Source organism: Anas platyrhynchos, chromosome 12 (genome assembly GCF_047663525.1).
Source record: "Anas platyrhynchos isolate ZD024472 breed Pekin duck chromosome 12, IASCAAS_PekinDuck_T2T, whole genome shotgun sequence".
Lineage (NCBI taxonomy): Eukaryota > Metazoa > Chordata > Aves > Anseriformes > Anatidae > Anas > Anas platyrhynchos.
The window spans coordinates 15,544,062-15,559,320 of record NC_092598.1 but is presented as its reverse complement, the minus strand read 5'-3'; the positions used below and the strand labels follow the sequence as shown (position 1 = coordinate 15,559,320).

General features: G+C 45.9%; 1 long non-coding RNA gene across 16 annotated transcripts in view; it reads left to right on the top strand.

The window, feature by feature from the left end:
* Positions 1 to 15,259, top strand: part of LOC101802362 (uncharacterized) — a 210,804-nt gene that overhangs the window by 18,078 nt on the left and 177,467 nt on the right. The gene's annotated exons all lie outside the window — the stretch shown is intronic.

The window sequence follows — 15,259 nt, the reverse complement described above, 5'->3', positions numbered from 1 at the left end:
CCTCAGATCCTGAATAAATAATAATGCACTTCTGAACTATCCCCTCCCTGTAGGATGGGGCAGAACACAAAACATTCAGAACAAACCCTCCACAGCTGAGCACAGAGAGATTCAAAGCTCAGGCTGTGAAAATTAATGAGAGAAGCATGCCCATGTTTCCTACCCTGTGCTATGGGTAGTTCTGCTGGTTTCAGATGCTCTAGTTGTCTTGTTGGTAGTAATTCCTTGTCTAACACGCAGTGTGTATCCGAAGTGTGTTTTTCTGCTATCTTAGTCCTTCAGAAACAGCCTTGATGCATCTGCTTGTGCCCCTGTTATTTGTGTGTTCCCATTGATGAGTTTTTTGGGTTTGTTTGGGTTTAGTTGGTGGGAATATGGCCAAGAAGAAGGCTTGGGGTAGGACTTCAGCCTGAAAATGTGAGTTCAGTTCATGGTCCAGGCATATCAGTGGAGGACTTCCAACCAAGCAATTATCCATGGTGCAGTAAGACTCGAGGGACTGCCCCAGGAGATTTCCATATCCTGTGCTGGACCCTTGGAAGCCTCTTTGTGCTTCCAAGTGAAATTTCTATACTTCACAAAGCTCATACCATATGAATCTGTCCACAAAGGCATCTAAAGAAGGGCATAGAGAGTATTGCATCTTCTGGCAACGTTCGCGTCAGATTCAGTTGTCAAGAGGAGTTGGAGGGAAGGGAAAGGATTGGAGTGCTCAGTGAGTTGGGCTTAGCCACAGATAGACTGGACAGTTATACAGCTCAAAGACCCCCTCTCTTGAGATTTCTTTCTTGTCCCCAGACATTTCTGCGTCTTGATACTCCTTGCTCATGGCAAAAGCCACGTGTGAGGGTCTGAGCTTGTGAATCTGATGGCAGGACTGAAGCCCAATCTTGTCTAGAGCCAGTCAGGTACTCAGCAAACATCTGTTGTTGTCGTATCTGGCCCAGTATCTAGTTATAATGTATTAAAAACAAACACTCTGTGAGAAATGAAACAGGATTTTTATCTGTTGGAATTTATGAAGCAAATAGTGCCCGTGTGTGTGCACGCGCGCTTCCCCAAAGAGCACTGCTTAAATGACTGTTTGCAAAGTTGAATAGCTATAGGGAATTCATTTGGAAGTAGGCTTAAAATACAATTAGCTTGCTGTGCAAAAACCGTCATGATAGCTTTGGTGCTTCCTTATTGACAGAGCGTAGGGGTAGCAGTGAAATTATAAAATAAATCTACCGACCAGCCGTGAGTGTTCATTTAAAAGAGGGCACTCAGCTCCGGTTCCAAAATCAGCGGTCGTATATTCTGCTGAAGTACTTTGCCTATGATTAGTGGGGTCCTAAGTGAGATAAGAGTGGCAATTTAATTATCAGATAACTTTAACATATGCGTAGAAGGATTCCAACTTGATAGAAATTGTGATAATGTTTTCTGCTTGGTGAAAATATCAACATCTAAATATTTAATACAGGCGCAGGAAATTTAAATGAAGTAAATTTTCAGAGTAAAATGAGGCGAAGAGCTTTCCACAGCCGTGCGTTTCCTTTTAATTTTTGATGACTATTTGTTCTTCTGAGGGTTCCGTGAGCAATAGCACAAACCTCTGAAGCCCTCTTTCTCCCTCTCTCAGTGGTGGGAGTGAAGGCCCGTTTGGAGCCAGTTTATTCAGAAAGGCGCCCGCTGCTAGCGGTGCTCCACAACTGTGCCCCAGCTTCATGGTGCGAACTAATTCACGGGCTGAGAATCCTCTGTTCATTCTGCTCATGCAATCCAGCCGCACTTTATGTAAGAATGCGGAGAAGAAAGACAAATAGTTTATCCTCTAAGCCACCCAGCATCCTGTTCTTGATATTTCAGTAACATATGCTAACATATGCTTTCCTCAAGAACTTCAAAAACATGCTTTAGCAGCAAGGAAAATAGTACCATACATCGAATTCAACTTTAAACCTCATAGTTTACCTCTAATACCATTACCTCATGTATAGAAGAAAATGTAAATCTAAAATATGCTGGTGATTATAACCTTTCTTCCTGACAGACACTGCAATATAAATGCACATAAATTGAATTTCTTCTTTAAAGAAATTTGAATACCTTTGGAGCATTTTAGCAAATCATCTCCAGCCCTTATGGCACAACTTCAATGGACTGTGGAAAAGTGCTCTCCCTATGGCATGACTCCTGCAAGAGAAGGACACAGCAAGGCACAGACATGCCAAGAAAAATAGAATGTACTCCATTGATATTCAAAATTTATTTTATTAAACTTGCACAAAAGACTGAAAAACTGGAAGCTGGTTTTATTAGAAAAGGCATTCAGATATTAACCCTGTGAGTGCTGTTTGCGTTGCTTGTCTGGGAGAAATAGCGATGGCAGACAGACAGTTTGAGCAGTTTGACTTTGCTCCCTAGAACAGTTGTCTGGTTCCTCGTGTTAACCATTAAATCAGAAACTGTGAGAGTGGGTAAGCGCTTCGGAGAAGATCCTGAAGCATCAGATAAGAATTTTCAGAGGAGTTGTCCCTTGGGGGAGAAATGAGTGTATTTGAGCAATCTTATGCTAATTGGTGAAGATGCCAATTGGTGGATAAGAGCCACATTTCAGGATCCCGTTTCTAAGAGAACATCTGGCAGTGTTCCTGAATACCATCAGCTGTCAGTGTTTGCCTTAGAATAGGGATGGGAAATAGAGATGCCAAAAAAAGTATTTTTCATTGCGGCAAATACTAATATTTCCATAATATGCTGGAAGGATACACTCGCTGAAGTTTCATAAGTGTGGAGAAGAGCCAAGTGTGCTCTGAGTTGGTTGGCTCACTTCTCTTCACTCAAAACAAGGCAGGTGTTTACTCCAGCAAGGTGAGGCTCTTCACTGTATTGAAGGTTTTTCCTTCCACCTGCGTAGCACAACGTATGTAATTTATGGTAATCTTGGGGATTGAAGGCACTGCTCGTTGATGTAGGCTTGCGACATGATGTATTTTAGGATGATCTACTGCCAGGTAAACTCACGGGTTAAGAAAGTTGCCTTGGTGGTGAAATATTGCCCTTAGCCTTTGGCTCCACGTATGGTACAGACTTCCCAAACTCAGAACTGTAGAAATTGGTAAATGCTGTAACTTGTCAATAAACACGGTGTGTGTGTGTGTGTGTGTGTGTGTGTCAGTGCTGCCCTGGTCTGTCATCGCAGTTAATGGTCTGTACGAGTTCTTATTCCTGCTATAACCACCTATTTACAGACCACAACGTAATTGATGCATAAACAGTTCTTCGTGACAAAAATCAGATATGTGACGTAAGCCAAATCTTTTTCAAACAAACCCTGTTTTGACATAGAATTTACTTATTTATATTCTGAAGAAATAACTTTTTTTCTATGAAAAGTTATGAGAAAATATTTAGTTCATTCCTTTTTCTGATGACAGCACGGGGGCATCTGGGGTGTGCGAAGCAGCCCCGTGGTGCTGGATGACTGCACTGCACAGGGAGCCCTGTGCTGGCAGAGCAGGGTCTGGCTCTTCATTGTGAAGTGTGTAACCCTCCTCTCCTTTCCTCCTTCCTAGTTAGAAGAGAGAGTGGGGAAAAGTCTCAAAGCTCTTCAGTGGCTTAGGGCCAGATGAGAGTCAAGGCTGCAAATGGCTTTTAAAACCTGGCCTTTAAACTCATTTTCAACAAAGCAATGAAGGCACTTAAGAGCTTGAGTCTCACTGAGAGGCACTGATATAATATGCTGGAATGAGTGTCTGAAGATGAAAATAGTCATTGTTTTTGAATGCACGCAGGCATTTTCCTGCTCGTTCAGACACCTGACTGCGTTTGGGAGCCTGCCCCTGCGATGCACCCGAGTGTCCTGTGCTCAGGGTGTGAGCTGGTGTGGTGCCAAGTCAGCTGGAGCCGCTGTCTGTCTGGGCCAGCAATCGAAAGTAAAACTTGTTTGGGTGTTTGCTGTGGCTACTTCAAGCTGAATTAATTGCCCATCCCAACCGTAGCAAAGACGGGAAGGGAACAAGCAGAGGTGCTTCAGGCCAGCGCTGAGCCTTGGCTGCTGCGAGGCAGCTGCAGGTGCTGCCATGGGCGCGGGCAGGCAGGGGCTGCCCTGCACTCCTGCAGAGCTTGCTTTGATTCCTGGCCCCCTGCCTCAGCCCATGGTGAAGCCAAATGCAGCCCAATGCTGGTCCGTAGCCTATGGCCTGATGGTGCTTTTAATAAACAGAAGAGCCACGGCAGGCAAGGGGCAGCACAGAGTGCCTGGTGAGTGTGGAGACATCGCCTCAAGTCGTGCTGGTGCAGAGAGAGCCTGGCAGCCAGTCGGGAGCACTTGTGAAAAGAAAATTATAATGCTGGAAATATGTATTACGTGTTTTACATGTGTGTGTGGATGTGTGTATATGTATATATATATATGTATATAAAATACAGCATAGAAATTGATGGAATGGCTACTGGTGTTCTAGGTTACTCTGTGTCAGAAGAACAAAGTGTGGTAGGGCTGGCAACTTGCCTGGCTTTATCATGAGGTATCCTGGCCCTCATGTACGTAGGTCTATCTCCCAGGCTCAGAGGATGGTGGATTCTTTAATTAATAGTTAATAAATGCATCTCTCCTACCATAGTCAAGAAAAGCTTGATAATGTTGAAGCCAATAGCTTCAAAAAACAGAAGGAACTTAAAATGTTCCTCCAATAAAATCTCTAAACTTGTGATCTCTAGCTCCTATGATTTTTAAGACAAGCTTCTGATTCTGGGGCTCAGGTCACAATATGTGAATATTTGGGGATGGTGGCAATGTAAAGGATGACGGGCACTTGAGCATCTGCCTGTCGGTTCTCCCATTTGGAAGATCAATCTTTCCTAGAAGAATACGTGTTCCCGTCCGGTATTGATGAGGCTGCTGTGTCTTTGGCAGTTGATTGTTTCTTTTGGAGATCTGAAATATATATTTTTAAAAGAAACACGTAATCTCCCCTTTCCACAACCCCTGTAAGATGGTCATCTGGAGATAATCCTTCATCACAACTCCCGGCTCTGAAACCAGGCTTTACAATAGGGATGCCAGCAGAACGCTAACTGTGCCATAACACGGCCCTTAGGTAAATACGGGACGTAGCCTACTTCATGTGCTGATCTCTGGGTATCGGTAAGCAAAATCCCACTGGAGCAGAACTCGCTGTGGCGTAACAGCCTCTTGCTTGTAGGGAAAAAAAGGGAAAGAATTGCAAAGCCTGGGAGAGCGATCTGCTTCTTCTGGTTAGCCCTGGCATTTTGGGGAGAAGGAACAGCACTTCTTAATTTTCACTTCAACCACTAGCTGTTTTTTTTATGGTATGTCCTGCCAGTTAGGCTTGATTCTGCCATGTTTTTGATGATTTATTTTTGTTTGACAATAATGTAAAATACAAACCATCTGATGCTAGGTTTTAGCTCCATTAGCCGGGAACCACAAACCTATGCCATGTCACTTTTTCTTTTTATAGTGCTGTTTCAAACTTACTGGCATAATTGATCGATCTCTTTCCTTGTCTGGATTAAATGATGTTCTTGGCCAGAGTTTCCAGCCGGGAAGCCAACTTTTCTTACTCTTATGACTCCCATTTCAGTGTTGCACAGGACTAACTATATAATATTCAAATGCCTCATTTGTAAACACACAATTATGGACGCAGGACGTACTTCTTAATGTTTCCCCAATTTGGCTCTGCTGCTGCGCTAGCGATGGCTGCTGGCATGCAGACCAACTAATTTGTGCCATGCCAGCACTCAGAAAGCTGAATTAAATTGAGCCTGGATAATGTGCAAATACTGCAACCTAATGTTTTTACAAACAGTCCCTAAAGAACATACGTACGGATGGGTTTCTGTTCAATATGTGTATCTGCATGCACCTTGTGGGGCAATACAGGGATTTTTAGCAAGGATCCTGTTAGCAGAGAGATTCTGGCATGTTATTCCTGAAGTGATCCTTTCATTATTATGTTCTCAGCCTTGTAGGATGACGGGATGACACCCAGCCCTTGTTCTCTCCTGTAGGCAGCTGCATAGGTTGAACAGGACACAAAGGCTGGGCAGCAGCCCCGTGTGCTGCACGTGAGGTCCCACCATGAAGCACAGCCCCAGGTGGATGCTGAGGAGGCTCCAGGGGGTAGATCCTTTTTTCAAGACAGTCCCCTGTTTCACGCCACGTGCACTTTAACAGAAATGTCTTTTTGGCCACCTGTGGCAGGCGCTTCGTGCCCCGCGCTGCGCAGCCCTAGTGAGTCCCAGCGGGCAGGAAGGTTCCTGTGGGAGCAGTGTCCTCGAGCCACCAAACCACGGCATGCAACAGAAAACACTTTTAATCCTTTTGGAAATACTTTTGCCCCTAAGTTAGGGTTGCTACTGAACTCATCCATATATTTCAGATGGCTGCATTCAAACCAAGGAGGAAATTTAAGGGGGGAGCTCTGCCTGCCCAGCGGCCCTAGCCTAGGGGACCCCTCGTGTGCAGTATTTGGGTCCATGTGCTCCAGCACTCTCTGTAGTGGTAAAAGAGAATAGGAAAAAGATCTTAGGGCACTGCAGAAGGAAAGAGCTTTCCTGAAATAGGACCATGAAAAACCTTTCCTATGTTTTAAGCCTTTTCACATCTGTGGGCTGTTCAGATGAGTTAATCATGAGCCAGCAAATACTTGCTTCTGTGGAGACCTATAGGGGAGATAAAAGATCGGGAGGGGATGTGGAACGAGGTAGGGCTGATTATTTTAGACTTGCCAGGTTTCTGCAGAGGATTTCCAGCCGCTGAGGCACGTGGGGCAGTTGCCACGGCTGGGTGCTGGGTGGCAGGACTCCTGTGAGCTGCTTGCATTTGTGCAGGGAAGCAGGTTTTGGCTAATTTACAAAGCAAAGAGTGAAATCAAAAGGAAATACCATTTCCTCAACTACAAGGTATTAATATCCTGTTCAATTTAATTTCAGCCTTCTGTTATTGTGAACCCTTTAATACATAGTGTCAGCTTGGCAAGGATTTTCCAACAATATCAAAGGAGAGTTTACCCCTGAAATATTGCCACAGGAATTGCTGGAGCTCTCCACGAGAGCTGTAGGCTCTCTATAAGGGTCTCCCACGCCGCAGCGATGGAGATGGCTGCTGCAAAAACACCAAGTGCCCTCTGGGTGAGGTGCTGCCCCAGGACCCTGCTCAGGTGCCCTGCTAGGGATGGGTGGCGCTGGAGGGCCCTGAGTGAGAAAACATTGCTGTGTATTAAGCAAAGAACTGGAGGGAATGAAGTTATACAATGTGAAACAAACGATTTCTGTTTAAGGAGGTGAATTCCTGGTCGTACGGATATAAAGCCCAGCTACGGCCAACGGGAGCACAAGGAGGGGTGAGTCCTGGGGTTTCTGGCTGCGTGAGCCTCCTGCACACCAGTTCGTGGAGATCACCTGGCCGTGAGCGAGATGCCTCGGGTACACAAGGAGACTGCTTGTCCCACACACAGATGTCTCTTTGTGCTGGGAGATGAAATGGTCACACGTTACTGAGCTAGAACTGCTCTGCAAGGATCTCGTGCTCATATTTAAAAGATAAATCCTATCCCTCTTCAATTGACAGTGATTCTTCTGATCAGGTAAAAAGGGCATTTTCACAAAGACACTTCCTGCCTTTAAATGCCGTAGAACTTATGTTAAATTGACCAGCAATGTTTTCATGAAATCACGCTGTGGTCCCGTATTTGCTCCTGTTCAGACAAACCACAGATAGTTTGTCTTTCAGCACAAAATAAGACAAAGTCTTAAATTAGTCATAAAACTACCAAAAATTTTAATTAAGCAGCTCTGTTTTCAAAGTTCAGAATTCCCTCATATGCAATTTTTAGATTCCTCGTTTGGGTTCCTGGCTATTTATTTGCTAGGGACCTGTAGCAGGACCCAGAGCCTGCAGCAGTCACTGCCTTCTCAGGAGTTACCTACCAGGACAAAAAATACAACATCTCAGTGCTTGTTAGTGTTAATTTCATCAACAATTTCTGAATCGGTCTCCCAGTGCTGAAAAGTGGGACAAGCTATAAGAAACTGAGGATAGAAGATGTTGGCAATTCTCTTCTCTTTCACAGATCCATTTGTCTTAGGCATGAGATTTATCTTTCCATTTGGATACAGGAGAACCAACTAAACTGATGTTCCGTGAAGGTCTTTTTTTTTTTTCCCTACAGTGGCCCTTTCCCCCTATATTATTAACATATTGTCTTTGGAGCTACCCCATTTCAGTGATGACATGCTTGAAGCCACCAGCTGGATGCCTTCAGCAGTACCTTATTCCCACCGACCAGTGGGTGAGATGAAGTTTCATTTAGGCATTCAGTGTTGAATCAACAGCTTCTCTTACTTTCCCCCCATCCACTATCTACCTCAACTGTTTAGGTGTTTGTTGTTGGTGGTTTTTTTTGTTTTTTGTTTGTTTGTTTGTTTTTACCGTTTAATGAGGGGGTCTCTCATTGCAGTGGCCAGACCGCTCGTAGCACCCGTTCCCATTTTCCCGAGCACCCAGCTCACAGGACGTTGCGAAACATCGGGAGGATGCAGCTTGCAGAGCTCCGGTTTCGTTGCCGTACGTGAGGAGTGTTATCCAAGTCATGTGGCAGCTCAGACATGTGTTTTGAGGTTTTTGGTGTGTCACTCAAGCCCCTTGGCCCTGCGTCCTTTTTATGGCTGGATGATGAATTTCGTACTGGCAGAATATGCTGTTTGTGGAAAAGAGATTTTGTGTGGAGGAGTTGCCAACATATTTCCTTAGACTGACATCAAAATGCTGTCAGGGAAGCCTTGTTCTAAAGTGTCTGTGCGTGAGTGTTTATCTGTGTATCTGGGTATGCATTCAGGGCTTTTCCACAATTTAATAATAATAAACTCCTAGACAAATACCTCTGTAACTCCGTGTGCTCTCTGCTGGATCTGCAGCCGTCACTCTCAGATCCTTTATCTCCAGCTGATGGCAGCCATGCCTGCAGCGTCCAACTGGCCCTGACAGACGCCGGGAGCTGGCCGAGAAGACACAAACCAGAGCTCCCAGAAATATCCAGCATTGTTCTGACTCCTGGCGTTATCGTCACAAATTTTTTTCCTTTTCAATTGGCATCTCTGGGATCTTACGATCATATGACAGGGTCAGGTTCAGTACGAGGACTCTCTTCGTTTCAGAGCCATCCAGCTTTCATTCAGCAAGTTTCACTTTTTAAACCTCAACCCCAGTACGCGGTCTGACTCCCACTTGCCGCGTGACAGCGCAGCAGACTGGTTAATAGTTTCGTGCCTAAACTTACTACAGATTAAAAAAGAGAGCAAATTTTGCCTGCGACAGAAGTGCTTTGTTTTGAAGCACTTTGAGATTCTCAGCTGAAAAATGCTATTTTAACGGCCTCATCCAGCTTTGATATTTTATCATTGGAAAATACTAATTGCGTAGGGGCTTTCTTTTACTAGTGACTTGGGAAAGTATAAAATCAATGCTTTCTCTGTTTTCTGACTTTTATTAGCCTAAGAGTGGGAAAGTAAAACATTTAAAAATACATACAACCTATTTTAGTCTTTCAGCTGTTGAGAAAGCTTTTGCTTTGCTTTTGCCCAGAGTCATGGGAAACAGTGATGGATGGGCAGAGGGGGCAACCCATCTCTTTTATTCCCACCGTGCTCTCTAATTTGTAATGCTTATTGGGTCTGAAGTTAAATCTGAGGCATTGCAGAGCCCGGATGCTGTGTGCAGGGAGGACCTGGTGACAGTGCTCCGGGCTGGGAGGCAAAGGACATGGAGCCAGAGGGCAGGGTCGGATCTGGGAGCCCAGGGATCAGTCCTGGACCTTGCACGGAGCTCTGCACTGAAAGAGCTGGAGAATAACCTGCTGCTGAGTCAGAGTGAAAGCCTCTCGCACTGGTGGGAACTGCACAAGAGGCAGTGGAGAACCCAGCCCTTCTCCTCGTGAGCGTGGGCGAGTTGCCATTTCCCCACCAGCCGGGCACGGATAATGATGCTTTTCCGTGCTCGAGATCTGTGGCTGCAAATCGACTTGTTAGCATGGCTTCTCAGATTTTGGATCCTGTATAAATAATATATCGATAATGGTTTGTTCGTGTGCTTTGGTTTCTTTTCAAGCATTGTCAACTGTTGTTCTGAGGTACATTAAAATGCAGGAGGAATATTTTGCAGTCAGGTACGACTCTGCCAGAGAGAGGTAATGGGGAGAAACAAGCTTCAACAGATAGGCAGGCAGTCGTCTTGATCGTACGTACGTTTTAGCTTGTGGAAAGACAAAAATAGTCTTCATGCCAGAGATGTCTAAAAACTCACTGAGTTGTCATCTCGATAAACTATCAGTCAGGACCTTTGTCATTTTGTTACTGTCTCTCGTGTGGCTTTATTCACCTCTCCTTGCACTTTATTGTAGGGGAAGTCAAAAAAAAAGTCCTCGGTGTCTTTTTTATTTTATTTTATTTCCGCAGAGCCTTAATCTGTTTTACATCTGTGTTTGACTGCAGAAAGGCAAGAAAGGGTGAAAATGGATCAATCCCCAGCAAAGCAGTGGGAGAGCTATTTAGTACTGTTAAAATAACTCCTGTCCTGTCCTGACAGATCTCAGCGCTAGAGCTTCAGAAATACTAGCAATCCTACAGAGCTGTGTTGTTTTTTTTCTAAGTGAAGTACTAATATTCCCTCTTGGTACGTTTCTGAAACTCTACATATGTAGGTTCGCTAGAAATATTTAGGAGAAACAGCTGGACATTACAAGAAAGCTGTCTTTTGTACTTAATCTTTTTATATGACCCAGTTCATATTTATAGCATATTTTCCTTCAGCTTCCCTCCTCCTACCCCCTGTCCTCTGGATCTTCTGCATTTCGCATTTGTGGCTGAGCGTGCTGTCAGCTGAGAGGCCGTAGGAGACCCAGCGCGCGTTCTGCCGGTGCCGAGGGCCTGATCCTGCCCTCCCGGCCAGGAGCCCGACCAGGCAAAGCCGTCAGCGAGCTGCCGAGGATCTGGCCTGGCACCACCTTTCGGGGAGGCACTTTGGGGACTCCTGCCCAGCTGTTTTGTACCCACATTTACATAGCTAATACATGGAGATTTGTGGTCACCTCGTTTGTAGCCATAAACATGTTTGCAGCCATCTTCACGTCCCCTCTTTACAGCAGCCTGCTGTGAGCAGCCTCCTCTAGGACGGAGCTGTTCGTACAGCGTGGCTTGGGCCGGCAGAGCATGGGTGCAACACCAGGTTAGCTCTGAGTCACTCAGCTGGGCTCCGAGCAGAAAAACAAACAGCCCCGAAGTCACTGCTGCTCTTAGGTCATTGTCTGGCTAGCACAGAGAATATGGAGAGCCCTAGGAGAGTTTTTTTCGATCCATGGGGCTGAACACTTGATTTTAGTTTTGGACTGAACGGAGCACTTCAATAACTCATATTTTAATCAAAATCAGACTGTGTGTGTGTGCATTTTCCTCAACCAGCCCAGAAGAATTTTCTTTAGGGTATTTTGAAATCATTACACTTAATGGGTGATGTGGTGCCTTCTGACATTCTGAGACAGCATTCATCTTCATTACACTGAAATTATGTCATCATTGCTGTGCTCTAAACAGTAGAAACTAATCAAGTAATAGGCTGCTACAGAAAAACTGTTAGGAGTATCAAGACTGTAAGGATAATAAATGTCTGTATTTTGTTGAAGAAAACGCGTACAATAATAACCAATCCCCTGCCTCTCCCTCCTTCGTAAGGATTCAGATCCTCCCTCCATCCCTGAAGTTACTGCTTTCCTTAAAGAACAGGCTGCTGAAAGCTGCTCCTCTGAGCCCAAGCACTTACAGGGTGGAATATGTGTGTGTGTGAGAATTATCACTGCCTCCTGGGATGACCACGGCCATTCACGTGTTAAATGATGAGACAAAATCAGTTGCCTTTGGCCAAGCAGCCTTTCCAAATGGTGCTGATCTAACCCCATCAAGTCAAGGGATCAGCAGCTGGGGTTACTGGGTTATCGTTCCCCTTTTACTGTGATTCAGGGCTTCCTGAAGGGCAGGCAGCGTGCCCAGCCGGGTGGGATTCACTGGTCACAGGGCTGGAGCTTAACGGGAGAGTCTCCAGTCCAGAGCAGCCTGAAGAGCACATCAATGCCCTATGCCCTCTGTGTTTTGGTTGTTTGGTATTTTTTTCCTCTGAGTTAGAAGATGAAAGTGTGTTTTCCTGGTGAATTTGTCGTGTAAGCCAGGTTACAGTAATCCAGCCTGAAAATACCGAAGACACGAAGGTGGGGTTGTCAGCCCAGCAGGAGAGTCAGGTGCGCGGTGATTGCTTCTGCTTGAGTGCTCAGTACCAAAGATGGATACACCAAGTCCAAAAAGCAGCATCATATTTTAACCGTCCCAGACAAAAAGCCCTGCAAATGAAGGTGAGCCTGTGTACGGCTTCATTCTCGCAGTGTTTTCTCCTTTCAGCCAGTGTTGGCTTGTCAGGGTTTGTTTTAAGCCAGCTGTTCTTCATCCAGATTCCAGTCTCCCTCGTGCACTAAGAGGTCTGGAAGACAGTGCTGGCTGTGCTGGATGAAAGGATACGTCTTGGCATATTGCTGGGCTATTAGTCCGTATCACTGCTCTGTAATCCCCAGGGATGGCAAATGATAAATGGACCGGACAGTAGTTAGCGAGTTAGGGCGAGCCGGGACTAGACAGTAGCAAGTGAGGCTGCTGGCAGCGAGTGCAGGTTTCCTGAGGATGAACCAGGCTACCTTGGTCACAGAGCTCACGTACTCGCCTTCCCAACCTTTTGTTCCAAATCAAATAGTTTTGCTTCTTTTTTTTTCTCTTCTGGGATAAATAAATTATAGAATTTAAAAAAAAAAAATCAAACTGCATATGAATTCTGTGAGCCAACCAAGTGGAAAATCTGACAAACATCTATTTGCTTTTCTTTTTTAAGAGGAGCAAGACTTTCCCTCACAAATACCGTTAATCCACTGTTCTCCAGCTTTTCAGAACGTGAACCCTGCGAAATATCTGTCCTAAGAAGACATGGTAAAAAATTTCCTTTAGGCACCCGTGCCTGCTGCAGTCGAGCCGTGCGGTGGCAGGCCTGGGGTGGCTGTGCAGAAGCCACAGAGAACCGTCCTCTGCCACAAGCCAAGCGTGCAGCCATCCAAATACCTGGCAGGAGTGTGTTGGAGACAAGTGTCTGCTCTTCCTTAGAGTGTCTTCACTGCAAGCTGTGGATGCAGAGGTGAGGCTCTGGGAGGATTTCTGCTCTTCATTCACACCTCTGGCCTGGGACAGGGATGGTGAGGCTGCCTGTTTGCAGCTGCCCGTCCTGGCTGCGCCTCCTGCAGCTCTCCGCGTGACACTGATCCCCTTACGCTGGCCGGTGGCACGAATGCCACAGGTTAGCTCTTGGATAACGTATAGCTGGTGTCTAAGCCACTATTAGATTTAGAAAACAGAATCATTTCCCAAAGCCCAGAGGGAGCAGAAGGGGAAGCAAAAGAGAATGGTTCTTAAAAAGTCTTATGTTTCTCTTTGGGAGAAAATTACCATCATCTATCTTTCCTTTCTCGCAAGCTCCTGGAACCTACCAGTAGTGCCCTGCTGCTGGATTTTCAAACTTCTATTTTGCTGAAGAATATCTCTCTGATGCAGGTGCCAGTGTCATTTATCAGAGGATGATGTCAACATTCCTGTGTCATACATGACAAATGACAGCAGAAAGGAGTGCCCCTTGAATTCTTACTTTCACATGGCTCTTTCCTCTCTCCAGTTAAATGACATTTTATTTCCTACCATGTTTCAGCTCAGACTTGCGTTGCCTCTGGAGAGGCGTGCGTACAACTGGCTCTGTGTGACTGGTGCCAGGCACCCAGCTCCAAACTCAGTGCCAGCGTGGATGTGGTCACACTGCAACAGGCAGAAACTTTGCTCTCCTGTGTCTGGGGCAAGTTCTGCCTGAGCTTACACCCTCGGAGATGCCAGTAAGCTTCTCTGGTGCAGTCCCAGTGCTGGAGCTGGATGGGTGTGAGAGCACCCTCTGTTTCTAATGCTTTTTAAAAGATGGCAGGTTCTGAGCTAATGGAAACCACTGCATGGAGAGGTTTTTGCTGTGCACAGCACTGCTCATGCACCAGCAGACACCTGGCAGCAGCAAGCCGTGCTCGGGCCCCATCAGGGCCTAGGCTCCAGCTCTCTGCTGAACGTGGGCCTGATTCGAAAGGTAATGTAGAAATTAACAGGAGCAGCATCTGGTGGCTCCATGGAGTGGGGCAGACCAAAACAAAACCTCAGGAAGGAAATGGGGAGGGCAGAGCACATGTGCTGCCTCTAATCCTCTTTTTTTCTGCTGCTTCTTTCTATTCTTCTTGCTGGAAGAAGGGATTTGGACTCTTTTCTCTTAAGCCATGCCCGTACAAAAAGGACTTTATTTTTAACTCGTGTTAAAATCCTGTCTTGGACTAGGCAGCCGCAATTTTAACACATTAGCTGACTGCGATAACCCAGAGGGGGGAGCTTAGGGTTTATCTTGACCAGCAAAGGCCTGTTAAAATCACTACTGCTCTGCCCAGCTCTTGTTAACATGTTGTGGTGGCCAACGTGTGCGTTTAGAAACACACCTGTGCTCCTACCGACAGCGAGGCCTTAGGGGAGGAAGTGATTCACAGGCCCGCTGCGCCCTGCTCTTTCCACCCACTCAGCATTTGACTGTGGTGTGCTTTCCTCTGTTCAAACACGCCAAACTGGTGATTTTTAGTACCAGGCTGTTAAGCTAACCAGGAGCGTGGCTTGTCTTTGTTCAGCACCCAGTTGAAGGGCTGGACTTTCCTAGGAGCTCAGGATTCAGCAGCAACCAGGGCACGGTTTGACGTGTGCTTAAATTGCATCCCAAAACAGCAGGCTTTTCCCGTCCTGCTCTTGCCTTGCACTGCACCAGTCCAAACATCAGTGCAGATAAACGGGGGATTGTTCGGAGAAGCTGGCCCAACAGAAAGGACCATAAAGAACTTTGATTTTGCTGCCATTCAGTTGTCATATTTCACACCTTCCGTCAAAAATCAACAGAAAGAACAAAGCCGGCTGTGCACTTTGAGGAGTTTCTGGATCTTTTCTTAGGACAGAACTGCCTTTTTATTCAATTAGCTGCCAGATGTTCCTCTCCCTGAGAGCAGGCTCGCTCCCCAGACCGAGGGGGAGCTGGGGGTAGGATAGTGGCAGCAGGAGTTTAGGAGGACCTGGTTCAGTACATGATCATCCTAAAGCTTAT